Here is a 14,843-nt window from a genome sequence, read left to right as displayed (position 1 = left end):
ATTTACAAATCAATGGCAAGGACAAATGTTATGCCACTATAAACGTCTAATTCCAGACATGCTTCAGACGCATGCCCTGTGCTTCCTATGCATGCATCAGTCTACTGGCTTTCAACCATGGAAGCTATATTTCAAAATTCACATTGAAATAAGGTAGGAATGCAGTTAAACAACATCTCTCTGTCCTGTGATCCTAAGGTATTTACAGATTGTCCCTGCGGCCTTAGTCTAATCATTGAGAGTAATTTAGTGACAAACATGTGAAACATACGCAGCCCCTTGATTTATCTATCCTGCGGCCTAGGTCTTGTTCTAAAATATTCCTGTGGTCTTGTTTTACTAAACCTGGGCATGATTTCTCAATCACCTTAAAGTAAATCGCATGATTGATGTTTATACTTCAGCAACCTTGATCTACTCCTAAGGCATCCTTATAGATGCGGTCTCATTTTTGGACAATTTAGATGTTACAATGGCTTGATGGTCGCATCGTTTGGATCTTTTCTCAGTGCCTCGTAGGCCAGCAAAGGAGGTCAAGTTCGCGCATGATCCATAACATAATTGCGATCTGTTTGAACTCCATAAAAGAGCAGAGACTTATCTCGCATTCCTGGATGAATTTTGTGGACAATCTCTGAAATTGAAGTGTTGTCTGAGGCTCAGTTTAAGAATAGCTTCTGTGATAGCATTTAAGGCTTGCGACCTTGACTGGTTGGCATTGGTCCCTCATAAATCACTCGCTGGTTGGACCTTGCGTGAAAATTCTTATATAGCGAATTTGATTCTCGGCCTATTCTGAAAAGGTATCACTCCTGTAGCAATGTGTTTTCTCTTCAACAGTGAAAGGTTGTGCCTTATCTACAGCGATATGGATATGAAGTGTCTTGTATATATATATTCTTGTTTTGTGTCTGCCCAAAGAAGTCGAACTGTGCAAATTCTATGCTTTCATCTTATTCTTCAGATCGGCCTATGAACAAGGAAGTTTGCACATTTACCTATTGTCTAAATACACTCTAATCATTTCAAGCGAGAGTTGATTCTGGTGATCTAGATTCAAATCTAATATATTCTTGTGGCCACATTCCAATCTATGATATATCACATGTACACATTAATGGCATGCCCGTAGGCAGCGCTGAATGTGTGCACTGCACCAGCCTACAGTCTGATCATCCAATCATCAGCATTAATTTTGTCTCCCAGCAAAGCGGAAGGTGTCACTTGCTAGATCGAGTCCCATCGTTACCTTGCAGCAGCACTAGGGTTATATATATACCTGACAGGCATCAATTCTGAGTGAAAATTCAAAATACAGATCAATAATAAGGATGTCAGAAGTCGGGCCTTCACCATTTCACTATATCATTGTTATAAGTCATTCTCATCAAAGAATAGGCAGAGAAGGTATGCTTGAATGTTGCTTGTTGAATTGTTTCAGTTTCAGTCCCGTAATTGAAAGATGCCTTCCTGTAGATGTGCAAATTTGTGGACAGATTGTGATATATGCGTAGACCTGCAGTTAACCTTATCACGATAAAGTGACCGAAACTTTTCATAAATAACTGTGACATGGATGAAGAAATCCAAATAATTGAGAAAAATGAGACCTGAGAGATAGTAAATCTTCTAGCAGAAAAAGGAGTTATTAGTGTGAGGTGAGTTTATAAACCCATAAATGATGTATAATGCATAATTGAAAGGCACAAAGCACAACTTGTAGTCAAGGGTACAAACGACAATATGGAAGAGAATATAATCAAACCTTTGCTCTTGTACAAAGAATGGAAACCATTACAATTGTCATGGCAATAGTAGCTCAATACAAATGATAAGTCCATCAAATGGATGTAAAATCAACTTTTCCCAATGACGTATAAGTTAAGAAAAGCATTGTGTGGGTTCAAGCAGTTGCCAAATGCTTGGTATAGCTGCATTGACTCGTAACTATTGAGCAATGGTTTTAGTAAAAGTAGCAGGAAGCCAAGCAGTTTACATCAAAGTTAGCAATGAAGGTGAAATTATCAAAGTTAGCAATGAAGGTGAAATTATAATTATTTGCTTGTATGTAGATGATTTTATTTTTACAGGAAATAATCTATCCATAGAATAATCTAGATTAGCAGTCGAGAAAGAATTTGTAATAACAAAATGGGATTATTGAGATATTTTTTTGGTATTAAAGTCGAACAAACAAATGAAAGTATCTTTATATCTCGAACCAAGTATGCAGGGGTTATCTTGGAAAAATTTAGGAAGTTGAATAGCAAACTAATGCCAACAATTATTGCATGGTGCATAAGAGATGGAGGCCTTACAAAGATGGTCTAGTGGGGTAGAATTTTCTAGTGAAAATATTAGGATACACATTTACCCTTATTCTAGTGTTGAATAAAAATATCGTGAAAAGTAATGTGTTGCTAGTTTTGGATAAAAAGACCCTCAACTTTCTTTGCAACTTTGTGGTCACTGGCCACTTATGAAAGGAGTAGGCATCTTTAGAAATGCGGTGCCATTTAGAGGAAATACTAATAGCAACAGGGAAAAGGAAATTATTCCGTTCATTTAATTATTTTTCAATTGTCTGGTCATATGGTGAGCTGCAATATATATCACAAGATTGTTTTAGTACTAGTAAACAATGATTAAATATATAATAAATTTGAACCTTTTGACATTTACAGGACATTCCTCTCAATTTACAAAAAATAAAGTATGAAAATCATGTTGGAAACAGTTCTGAAGTTTGGAGTTTTTATTTTATTTTCAAGATTAATTAAATGGGTTTGGAAGATTGGGACTTATCTATTCACTAAGGTTTTAAAGAAATTATATGCATAAAACTTATACTAACACCTCCTAGTGGAATTGATAGTGCACTAATTTGTTGCTTGCTATTATCTTGGTTTTGGTACCACCATATAGCATATACGGGTTCAAATTCTATTTTCCATGATGGACAGTTGAATCTGTTTCAACTCTAATTGTTATTGAGGGGTTCCACAAGGATGTCACATGAGCATTTATGATGCCCATTTTAACATAGATAGCCACCTATGTTAAGGTTCTATTTTGCAGTTCCATGTTATTTATGAACATTATATACATTTGGTTGGACACGTGAAAATCGATTGATGGATTGGATATTGATGATGGACATGTTGGATGTATGACCAAATGTATGACTTACTTGGTTACAATTTATCTAGTGCATGACTTGTCAAAGTTATTGTTGCATCGTATAGGCTTATATAGATATGATTTATCTAATCAATGACTTAGTGAAATTATGATTTACCTAATGTAAGATTTATTTCCAGTATGAACGACAAAAATTGACACGTGGACACTGGGCTTAATAAACATGATGTTTAAGATCATGTACCTATATCTATTTTGTGGTTGTATATATGCATGGATGAGAACTAAACTACAGGTTGGAAAGAACCATATGATAACCAAGATATACTATTCCATTGGGGAAGGTCGAGATGACCAATGAGGAAAGGTACGATGTACATTGTTCTATTACATTTGGTATTTACTTGATATGCACTCTTATGACATGAGTAAAATGCAAATGACAGGTGGCAAGACGACCTGACTGGATTATTCGATGACAAGTCCAACCAGCTCTGTAGTGTGGTCCGTGCTCTGAAGGAGGGGTGGAGGTGTTTCCCACCGTGTATCCTCCGAAACCTGGAATCGTGGGGAGGACAGCTGAACGCTCCCCCTAGACGTGTGATGACGATTGCCAGATGCCTGCTGGGGAAAGTTCGGTCGAGGTATTCGACGCTTCCACCATGTCGGTTTTATCAGTGGTTAGTATGGCCGTTGCCACTGATAGAGCAGCAGAGGATGGATAGGGTGGGAACGGAAGTAGGTCAAGGTGGATAGGAGGATATGGATCAATTGGAAACTCTTGATGGGAAGTAATGTCATTGTCTGACTTATCAAATTTAATGCTATAACTCTTTCTGGTTTGCTATGCTTTCAAACACCTTGTATCTTTTCATTCTAACTTCGGGACGAAGTTTTCTGAAGGAGGGGTGTATGTAATGCCCCACTTAAATCTTATCCTACAAATTGTGTTAATATTTACATTATCTGAAAATATTGAGGAAATTGGTCTAAAATAAATTTATGATTTCCATTATTCAAATTCCCCACTTACCTTCTCAAATTGAATAGTGTGTAGGATAAGATCTCCTTCCATTAATTCAAAATATATTTATTCATTCACACACCCCAATGTACCCTCACATTTAATAAGGAGAAGACAAAGTCCTCTCCATCTTATCATCAATATATATTTATTCATATCACAATTCCAAATGTACTCTAGCTTGGAAGAGAAGTTAACCACTTCACATTCCCAAATTTACTTCCCCATTAAATTCTCAATTTTAAATTCATATCACAATTCCAAATGTACTCTAGCTTGGAAGAGAAGTTAACCACTTCACATTCCCAAATTTACTTCCCCATTAAATTCTCAATTTTAAATTCATATCACAATTCCAAATGTACTCTAGCTTGGAAGAGAAGTTAACCACTTCACATTCCCAAATTTACTTCCCCATTAAATTCTCAATTTTAAATTCATATCACAATTCCAAATGTACTCTAAGGATGGGTGAGAGTTAAAGACATTAATGAGAGGTGGTTGAGGAAAGAGGGTATAAAAGGGAAGGGGGAAGGAAGAAGAGGGGGAGTTGGAGTTTTGCTTAGGATGGTGGGGGTTGGTTGTGATTGTTTGGCCTTGTTATGATTTTTGGGAGACCTTGGAAACTTGTGGAAGTTTCTTGGGTTTGAGAGGAGGAAAGTATCATTTTCTAGTTTTGCACATTCTTCTTGAGGACACACTATATCTGGTTAGACTTGGGCACGGAGGGCTAGGGAACCTGTGGAGGTTTCCTGGGCTAGGAATTTATTTCCTAGTTGGCTGGGAGGTAAATCCGGTTGGGTCGGCGAGAAGGAGCGTCAGCTGGAGCTATCAGACAAAGGTATCGTCATCAACCGCCGGAACAGGTATTTTTCCATGGACTACTCTTGCTAAGTTGATATCAATGGAATGCACACCATAATTTATGTTGATTATAATGTAAATGACAAAATTTTGTTTGTTTAAAAGCCCTGTAAGTAAGTAAGTTATTACCTCTTGTCTTATTTAATTCAGTAAAATTAGATCCATTAGCAGACCTTAGGATAGGGCTCTTACAATTATCACCATTAGAAATATTGTTCTTAATGATGATGTGAATACTTTTTATTATTTTAGTTATAACATTACTATTATGAATATAATTTTTTTATTAGATTCATATATATGAATATAATTTTTTTATTAGATTCATATATATTTTTTTATTAGATTCATATATTCTATAGATTATTACTTTTGTTTATTCTAAATAATAATAATTATTATAACACTTTGAATTAGGGGGAGCGAGGTGGGGTGATTGGAACCTTAGTCGCCTTAGCCTCGGTTCGTGCCTCAATCGCTTTGTTGCCTCCCATCTTCCATGTGGCCAGGGTTTTTCATTTGTTGTGGAGCTGGTGTCAAGTCTGTGTGGGCTTCTCTATGGCGTTCAGGGTTTGGTGGTCTGAGCTTGTGGTTTGTGTCGACCTTTTCGCCAAGGCCTTTCCTATCGATGTTCTTACTATTTGGGCTCATGTTTGTGCACCACCATTACTTGTTTCGGTCATTGATGATGCCTCTTCACTTGTCGTCTGTGTTTCCTTGCAGAATTTTGCTGCGATCACTCTGTTAGGTTTGGCTACCATATTCTATTTGTCCTTGTTGCCTGGTTTTCCAAGTTTATTGTTATGGGCTTCCTAGGCGGCATGTGTCCAGTTTCTTAGTTATTGTCTGCAAGTTGGTGTGCATTATCTTGTTTTTCACAAGGCAGTTTTTGTCCTCTATTATTGGGGTTTTTAACCCTGACTATGTTTTTGCAGAGTTCATTGTGTGTGGCTCCTTTCAGGGTTTTTCAGCGGGGCTGCGTGCCCTGCTATCTTCCTTTTTTTTTCTTTTCTTTTCTTTTCAGGTTTGTGGCCTAAGTTTTTTATTTTTCTATGAATGTTATGCTTTTCTCCATGGCTCTTCCCAGTGGAGAAAACTCTCTAGAATGCACTTGTGCATATACAAAATGTAATTTTCTTCTTCTTTGATGAATAAATTTACCCATCCTTTTTCCACAGAAAAATAAATAATAATGATAATTTTTTTATAATAACAATATGAATATTATACTCTTTAATCTATTATAATAATAATAATAATTATTATTATTATTATTTCATTATTAATTATTTTTATAACCAATAATGGTTGTATTATTATTAATATTATTTTTGTTATATAAAAAATTAAGAATTATAATATTTCTTAGATTTGTTTATTTTTTATTATGAATAATAATAATAATAATTTAATAATATTATAAATAGGTAGATGTGTAACAATTAATATTAATATTATATTATTAAAATTATTGAATTCATTAATCAAAATTTTTATTACAATATATTATTAATAATAATTGTGGTCAGATTATATTTACTAATATTATTTTTTATTAATTATAATAATGGTTCAGATATTTTATCATTGACAATAACAATATTATTTATATTAATTTTTATTCTAATAAAAATATAAAAAGATTAAAAATAAAAATAATTATTTATAATTAATATAATAATTTTATTATTAACAATAAATTTTGATTATTTATAATTTTTTTATTCTTGGTTAATAATATTATTAAATGGTCTAGTCTAATTAATAAACTAAATAATTTTTTTTTAATAAAAAATTAGCAAAATAGTTTAAAACTGAATGTGATTATTTGTTGTTTAAAAATACATTTTTGAATGCATAAATCAATTCAACATCTGGAAAAAAACCCTCAATACTCAAATTCTACAAATTAAACAACTTAAACTCAATTTTTTTTTAAATCTCTACCAAATTTTGGTTCAAATTAATTAGAAAAAATGCTATGAAAAAAGCCACTTCATCTATAAGTTAGACTATGACTTATTAAATTATATTACAACAAACTTCCTCTAATATACTACGACTTATTAAATTATATTACAACAAACTTCATCTAATAACTCCATTATTTATTCGAGTGGTATTTTCAATTTTTTAAATATTTTCTCTTAATGCCATTTATTCCATTGTTCTTTTCTATTTTGTTTTTATATTCTCTCCTTATATATTGGTCAGATCTCTCCTCTTTTTCACCTATGTTTATTGCTTCTTGTCTTTAATGATGGAGATGGGTGAAGATCTCTCCTCCTCGTCACCTATGTTTATTGCTTCTTGTCCCTAATGATGGAGATGGGTGAAGTGTTCACCCGTTTCACTTTTGCATCACACAAATTTCTCTATAAATCACTTTTATACCATGTCTCAAAACTGTGGAAATATAACTTCAAAAGTTAACTTTTATTTTATTTTATTTTGACCAAATCAAAATGTTAAATATTACATCTCTACTATACTAAGTTAGAGATTATCTCAATGTAATAAAAAAGATTATATATATATATATATATATATATATATATATATAAACTAAATTTTATTTTTATCAAATATAAATTAATTAATTATGTAAAATTTTATCATTTTAATTTTATATTAATTAATTATGTAAACTTTTATCATTTGAGTTTTACATTTTAAATTTTATACAAAAATATTAAGAATCAAAACCAATTTATAATTAAAAAATTGATGTTTTTGATGGTAGTGGACCCCATATATAGGTTGGTTTAAAACAAATTTTCCGGAGGAAGAAAAAAAAAAAAAAAAAAACTGACTGATTGGCAACATGAATTATCACGGTGAAAAGAAACCATAAAAAATAGTGACTCTATGGGATCCGCAAAGGGTCAAAGCAAAAGCTTACAAGTGTTGTGCCGACATCCTCATCTCGGCCTCCATTCGAGGACGACCTCACATCCTTAATCTCCTAAATACATATGCGCCCTACCAGAACAGAGCACTCTTCTGGAATACTTTATTTGATTCTGAAATTCTTGATATTCAATCTCTTTTAATTGCAGGCGATCTAAATCTCACTCTCAACTCAAATGAATGCTGGGGCCGCTGTAGGAAAAAGGACAGTATGGCCGACAAAATGAGACAGGAACTCCTACAAAGGGACCTGGTTGATATCATTCCCGAAAATCTGGCCCCTACATGGGACAATGGCAGGCTTGGCTCAGCTTTTATCGCCAAAAGAATCGATAGATTCATTCTAAATTCCAGTATCATTGAACAATGGGGAATGCCGACAGCGAAGACTGGATGTGTTTCCACATCAGACCATAGGCCCATCTTTTTGGAATGGAAGTTTATGGAGCGCACGATGGGCTATGCTTTTAAGTTTAATAGAGTTCATCTGCTGGACGACTCTTTCAACGAGTTTATAAAAAACTTCTGGGCGAATCTTCTACAATCCGATGAGGCAATATGGCTCACCTTTCGGGAAAAAATACAGTCTCTGAGAACTGCTACAAAAGACTGGCAGATAAAAAAGATGAAGCAAGATAAACAGGACCTACATCTCATAAACAAGGAAATAGGTATCCTTTCCTCCTCTGTCCAATACAGCGGTCTTTCTATGGAAAAAAAAACTCTCCTCTGGTCTCTGGAAAAAAAGAAGCAAGACCTGCTGCAAAAAGAGGAAGCCTCTTGGCGGCTCAAAAGCAGAGCCACCTGGTTGAAGGAGGGTGACCGGAATACGAGGTTTTTTCACAATTTTGCAAATGGCCGCAGAGCAAAGAACTCAATATGGAAGATTGAGGACGGCAATGGAGGTTTTTTTTTCTCTCAGCAGGATATTTCGGCTGAGGCCACTAGGTTCTTCAAAGATCAATACAAACGACAGGGAAGCGATGTTTCTGACATGATGTGGGCAGTCGACCTCTTACCAGTCATGTTTGATGATAGCAAAAATGAGGAGTTTTTCAGACCTATATCGGAAGGTGAGCTTCTGGATACCATAAAGAGCTTTAAAAAAGATAAAAGCCCAGGGCCTGATGGCTGGCCCATAGAATTTTTTTCTCATTTCTATGATCTCTTCAAAAAAGACTTGCTGGATATGGTAGATGCCTCCCGCATCTCGGGTCATATTAATGGAGCTCTATCCGCCACTTTCATTGCCCTTATCCCCAAGAAAGCAAAATCGACATCTTTTGGGGATTACAGGCCGATTTCCTTATGCAATTCCCTCTACAAGATAACCTCCAAGATCATCGCTGAGCGTATGAAGAAAGTTCTCAATTCCTTCATCACCAAGGAGCAACATGCTTTCCTCAAGGGCAGACTTATCCTGGATGCTGTAGCCATGGCTCAAGAATGTCTTTTCTCCATCTGCTCCAAAAACACGGACGCTGCTGCCCTCAAGATTGATTTAAAAAAGGCCTTCGACTGTGTGGATTGGGGCTTTCTCAGAATTCTCCTCGCAAGAATAGGTTTACAATCTCAAGGTATTAGTTGGATTATGGCATGCGTTGAGAGTGTAAATTTCTCTGTCATCATAAATGGTGTTCCATCTACATTCTTCAAAGCGGAGAGGGGGCTCCGCCAGGGATGCCCCCTTTCCCCCCTTCTCTTCATTTTGGTCATGAACTCCCTCAGCGCCCACATTAATTTAGCTGTCTCTGAAGGAAGGTGCAAGCCAGTAAAAATGTGTAAGGACATCACTCTTTCACATAATCTCTTCGTTGATGATATTTTGATTTTCGCTATCCTCTGCAAATCCACATGGGCCTGCTTATATGTAATATTTCAGAAGTTCCAACTGGCCACGGGCTTGGCCATCAACAAATCAAAGACAGTGCTATATCACAATGGAACAAATCTCCAAACAGCACAATGGATTGCTGATCGATTTGGTATAAATCTAGCGCTGCTAAATGATGGTTTCACCTATCTGGGTTTCCGCTTAAAAGCAAAGGGGTATCGCATTCGTGACTGGAACTGGATCATCGACCGCTTCTACAACAAGATATCATGCTGGGAAATGCGCTTACTCTCTCTTGCAGGAAGATTCATATTGGTGCAAACAGTACTCTCCCAGCTCGCTGTTTTTTGGAGTCATCTCTTCCTTCTGCCCGCATCCGTTTCAAACAAAATGAAGTCCTTGGCTGCAAACTATATGTGGGGCGGTCGCTCTTACCAATCAAAGTTCCACCTTGTCAAAATGGATTCCATTACAAGGCCAAGGAAGTCTGGCGGATGGGGCCTTCTGCACATGAGGTTTTTCGGTAAAGCGCTCCTTTGCAAATCTCTTCACCGAGGCATATATGGCAACAATCCATGGAGCACCTTCATTAGACAGAAATATCTCAAAGGACGGAATATATCTTACTGGCACAGGAGGTCCTCTTTAGGCATCAGGAACGGATCCACCATTTGGTTGAACTTCAGGAAGATACAGTCTTTTTTCTTGCAGAACTTAAGATGGTCTATAGTTTCAGGCGAGAATGTTCTCATCGGCATCGACCCAACTCAGCACAGGCTTGAATCCTCCATTCCCCCAGCTCTTCTTACCTTCTTCCATTCAAGGGGCATTTTCACCTGGAACAAGCTTATTGATTCGTGGTCCTCTCAACAGCCCATTTGGAAAAATGAATTTCAACTAGCTTTACCCCCTCCCCTCTGTCCCCTATGGCTCTCTGTCATAAACAGCTTCTCCAACAAAGGAATCTCACAATTGGGCACTAAGGACGAACTGGTATGGTCTTTTGAGAAGCCCACCCTCCCTCTTACTGTCAAAAATCTCTACTCTCTCCTCTCATCAATCCTTCCGCCATCTCCCCCGACCTTTCCCTCTAAGCTCTGGAAAGCCCCCTGCCCTCTAAAAGCGATCCTCTTCTCTTGGCTTCTCTTCTCCAACAAGAACCTCACCTGGGAGGTTCTCCAAAAAAAAGGATGGCACGGTCCGAGCAGGTGTCAACTGTGTTCAGCTCAACAAGAAACAAACACTCACATGTTCTTCGAATGTGCTGCCTCTTCTTCAATCTGGTACGAGCTCTCTCTGACTTATGGTTTTTCTCACCGGTTATTTCTAACTGTACAGGATGGTTTCTTCTGGTGGAGTACACAGCGCCCCTCCTGGCGTGCTCTCTTCATCCTCACTTGCTGGTTCATCTGGAAGTGGAGGAACCAACGGATCTTCCAGAACTCCCGCCAGCCCCTTCACTCTATTTTGATATCTATCTCGGGCTCCATGCCTTCATCGGATTAGCTCCTTTCTTATCAGGCTGCATTTCACCTGATAATGATCTTTTTGTTCCTGTTTTTATGCGGCCTTCAGGGTCCATCACATGTATTTTCTTTACACTAATCTGGACTCATATATGGTTTATCGATCTGGCAGTATCACCACTCTGATATGATCAATGATGACCCAGGTTCATGTTTTTTGCGGCCTCCGGGGTCCTTCATATGTGATTTTCTCGGTCCTCCTCATGGGGACACAAATGTTTTTTAAAATTCTCCTGTCTATCTGAAAAATGTCTCCACTGAGACACCTGTAATACTGATCATTATATCAACTTAATATAATCTATTTTGATTTTTTCCTCTGAAAAAAAACTCAAACCCTAATAATTCTGATTTTAATTATCAGACTAGAACCGAATCACTCGCCATTTACAATTCGAATTAAAAAAATAATTCAATGCATACAGAGGAAAAATGAAAAAGAAACAATCAAAATACATAATGCAAACTCAAACCCTCATAACTCTGATTTTAATTATCAGACAAGAACCGAATCACTCGCCATTTACAATTCGAATTAAAATATTAATTTCAATGCATACAGAGGAAAAATGAATTAAGTAAAATTAAATTTTCCTGTGGGAGGACGGATTTTAAAAATTCTGAAACCATAACGTAACGAAAGCTCATAACCACTAAGGAAAGACCAAGTAAAATAAAACTTATGTGTTAGGAGGGATTTTAAAAACTTTGAAACTATAATGTAACGAAAGCTCATAAAACTCTGATATACATAAAATTTCTCAGTGAGACCAGGATCTCTAAAAAAATATATCCAAAACTAGTTGCATATTAATGAAGAGAGATTTTTAAAACTCTGAAACTATAATGCAATGAAAGTTCATAAAACTCTGATATATATATAAAATTTCTCAGTGAGACCAGGACCTCTTAAAAATTCAAAACTATTTGCATATTAATGAAGAGAGATTTCAAAAACTCTGAAACTATAATGGAATGAAAGTTCATAAAGCTCTGGTATACCTAAAATTTCTCAGTGAGACCAAGATCATTCTGAAACTATAATGTAATGAAAGCTCATAAAACTCTGATGCGCCTAAAATTTATTAGTGAAACAAAGATCTCTTAAAAATCCAATACTTGCATATTTAGCTCATAAAATTATGATAAAACCTAAAATCTCTCAGTGAGACCAGGATCTGTTAAAAGTACAGAACTTCTTTCACATTAATGAAAAGAGATTTTAAAAACTCTGAAACTATAATGTAATGAAAGCTCATAAAACTCTGGTATACCTAAAATTTCTCAGTGAAACTCTGATATACGTAAAACTTATTGGTGAAACCATTATCTCTTAAAAGTCCAAAACTTCTAGTGAAACAAGGATCTCTTAAAAGTCCAAAACTATTTGCATATTAAGGAAGAGGAGAAAATTTGAATTTGCTTTCAATGAGATTTGAAAAGCCAAAACTACTTGCATATTAATGAAGAGGGGAAAAAATGATTTTGCTTTTCAATCAGATTTAAACTCATGACTTCCCCCTTACTAAGCAGGTGCTCTGATCAAAATTACTTGCTTAGTGAGATGATCAAAATTACTTGCTTAGTGAGATTTTAAAAACTCTGAAAGTACAATGTAATGGAAGCTCATAAAACTATGGTATAGCTATAATTTCTCAGGGGAGCAGGATCTCTCTGAAACGATAATGTAATGAAAGCTCATAAACTCTGGTATACCTGAAATTTCTCAGTGAAACCAGGATCACTCTGAAACTATAATGTAATGAAAGCTCACAAAACTCTGGTATACCTAAACTTTGTCAGAGAGACCAGGATCTTTCTGAAACTATAATGTAATGAAAGCTCATAAAACTGTGATATACCTAAAATTTCTTAGTGAAACCAGGGTCTCTGAAAAATCCAAAGCTACTTGCATATTTAGCTCATAAAATTTTGATAAACCTAAATTTTTTTAATGAGACCAGGATCTCTTAAAAATCCAGAACTACTTGGATTTTAAAAACTTTGAAACTATAATGTAATGGAAAAGCTACTTGCATATTTAGCTCATAAAATTCTGATAAACCTAATATTTCTCGGTGAGACCTACTTGGATTTTAAAAACTCTGAAATTATAATGTAATGAAAGCTCATAAAACTGTGCTATACCTAAAATTTCTTAGTGAAACCAGGATCTCTGAAAAATCCAAAGCAATTTGTATTTATAGCTAATAAAATTCTGATAAACCTAAAATTTCTCAGTGAGACCTACCTGGATTTTAAAAATTCTGAAACTAATTTAGATTTAAAAAACCCTGAAACTAATTTGGATTTTAAAAACCCTGAAACTATAATGTAATTTTAAAAACTGGAATTTACTCTGAAACTATAATGTAACTGGATTTTAAAAACTAAAAACTTTTTAAAATTCAAGCATGCTTTCAATGAGATCTGAGTTTTTAAAAACCCTGAAACTATAATGTAATTTTAAAAACTGGAATTTACTCTATCCTGAAACTATAATTAAATTTTTTTAAAACTGGATTTACTCTGAAACTATAATGTATTTAAAAGCTGGAATATAAATGAAAGCATGTTAAACTGGAATTTACTCTACTCTGAAACTATAATGTAATTTTAAAAAGGCTGGAATATTTTATAAGAGCATGTTAAACTGGAATTTACTCTACTCTGAAACTATAATGTAATTTTAAAAAGGCTGGAATATTTTATAAGCTGGAATATAAATGAAAGCATGTTAAACTGGAATTATAAAAAGGCTGGAATATAAAATAACCATAATATGCTTCCAATGAGAGTTGAACTCATGACCTCCCGCTTACTAAACGGGTGCTCTAACCAACTGAGCTATGAAAGCAGATACCATAACTTTTGAATTCTCAACTTCTCAAATCCATATAAGTCTTGGTAATACAAATGCTCAAATCTATTCAGACCACAGGTACCCCACCTACACAAGGCGCAGAGCCAGTGCCTTATTTTTGCCAAAAACTGGCCCTATTTTCCAGAGAAATTCAAGGGTTTTTATCAGAATGTTTCGGGTAAAGTACTGCATTTTTCTACTTTAAAACTTTATTGCCTGCAGTGATCCGGACACTGGCTGTTCCATGTGATATTTTCATATCCTGCCCATTGCTTGCCAAGAGCCAGGTCATCATTCACTTCATTTTAACGCATAAAAAGTGAAAAGCATAGACCAATTTTCCTAGAAATAGATTTGTTATTGGTGTAGGCGGAACTTCGATATTTTGTAAGGTCCCAAAGTGAAAAATCACTTATATTAGGGTTAGGGATTTACGTTTACCCTTTACCATGGAAAATCATATGCATATATTTTTCGCTCTCTACAAAACTAGTGATTGGATCATTTTTCCTACTCTATGGATTATCGATGGTAAATAAAACAAAGATCGAGAGTATAGATCTTCACAGTTATTCATATTGAGAGAATTTTCCAGATAAAATTGAGTGGAGGAATTTTTATCATGATCAAAAGGATTTTTTTATCATGATCAACCTGGAAATTTTTTTTATCATGACCAAC

The 14,843-nt window shown here is 35.3% G+C and overlaps 1 non-coding gene across 1 annotated transcript; it reads right to left on the bottom strand.

Moving 5' to 3' along the window:
* Positions 1 to 14,082: 14,082 nt before the first annotated feature.
* TRNAT-AGU (transfer RNA threonine (anticodon AGU)) lies at positions 14,083 to 14,156 on the bottom strand. The gene has a single exon. It is a non-coding gene; the product is annotated as a tRNA-Thr (tRNA).
* Positions 14,157 to 14,843: the final 687 nt, after the last annotated feature.

Source organism: Pinus tabuliformis, chromosome X (assembly GCF_031772625.1).
Source record: "Pinus tabuliformis cultivar Carrire ecotype Pingquan chromosome X, CPIR1, whole genome shotgun sequence".
Taxonomy (NCBI): domain Eukaryota; kingdom Viridiplantae; phylum Streptophyta; class Pinopsida; order Pinales; family Pinaceae; genus Pinus; species Pinus tabuliformis.
This window is presented reverse-complemented; position numbering and strand designations above follow the sequence as displayed.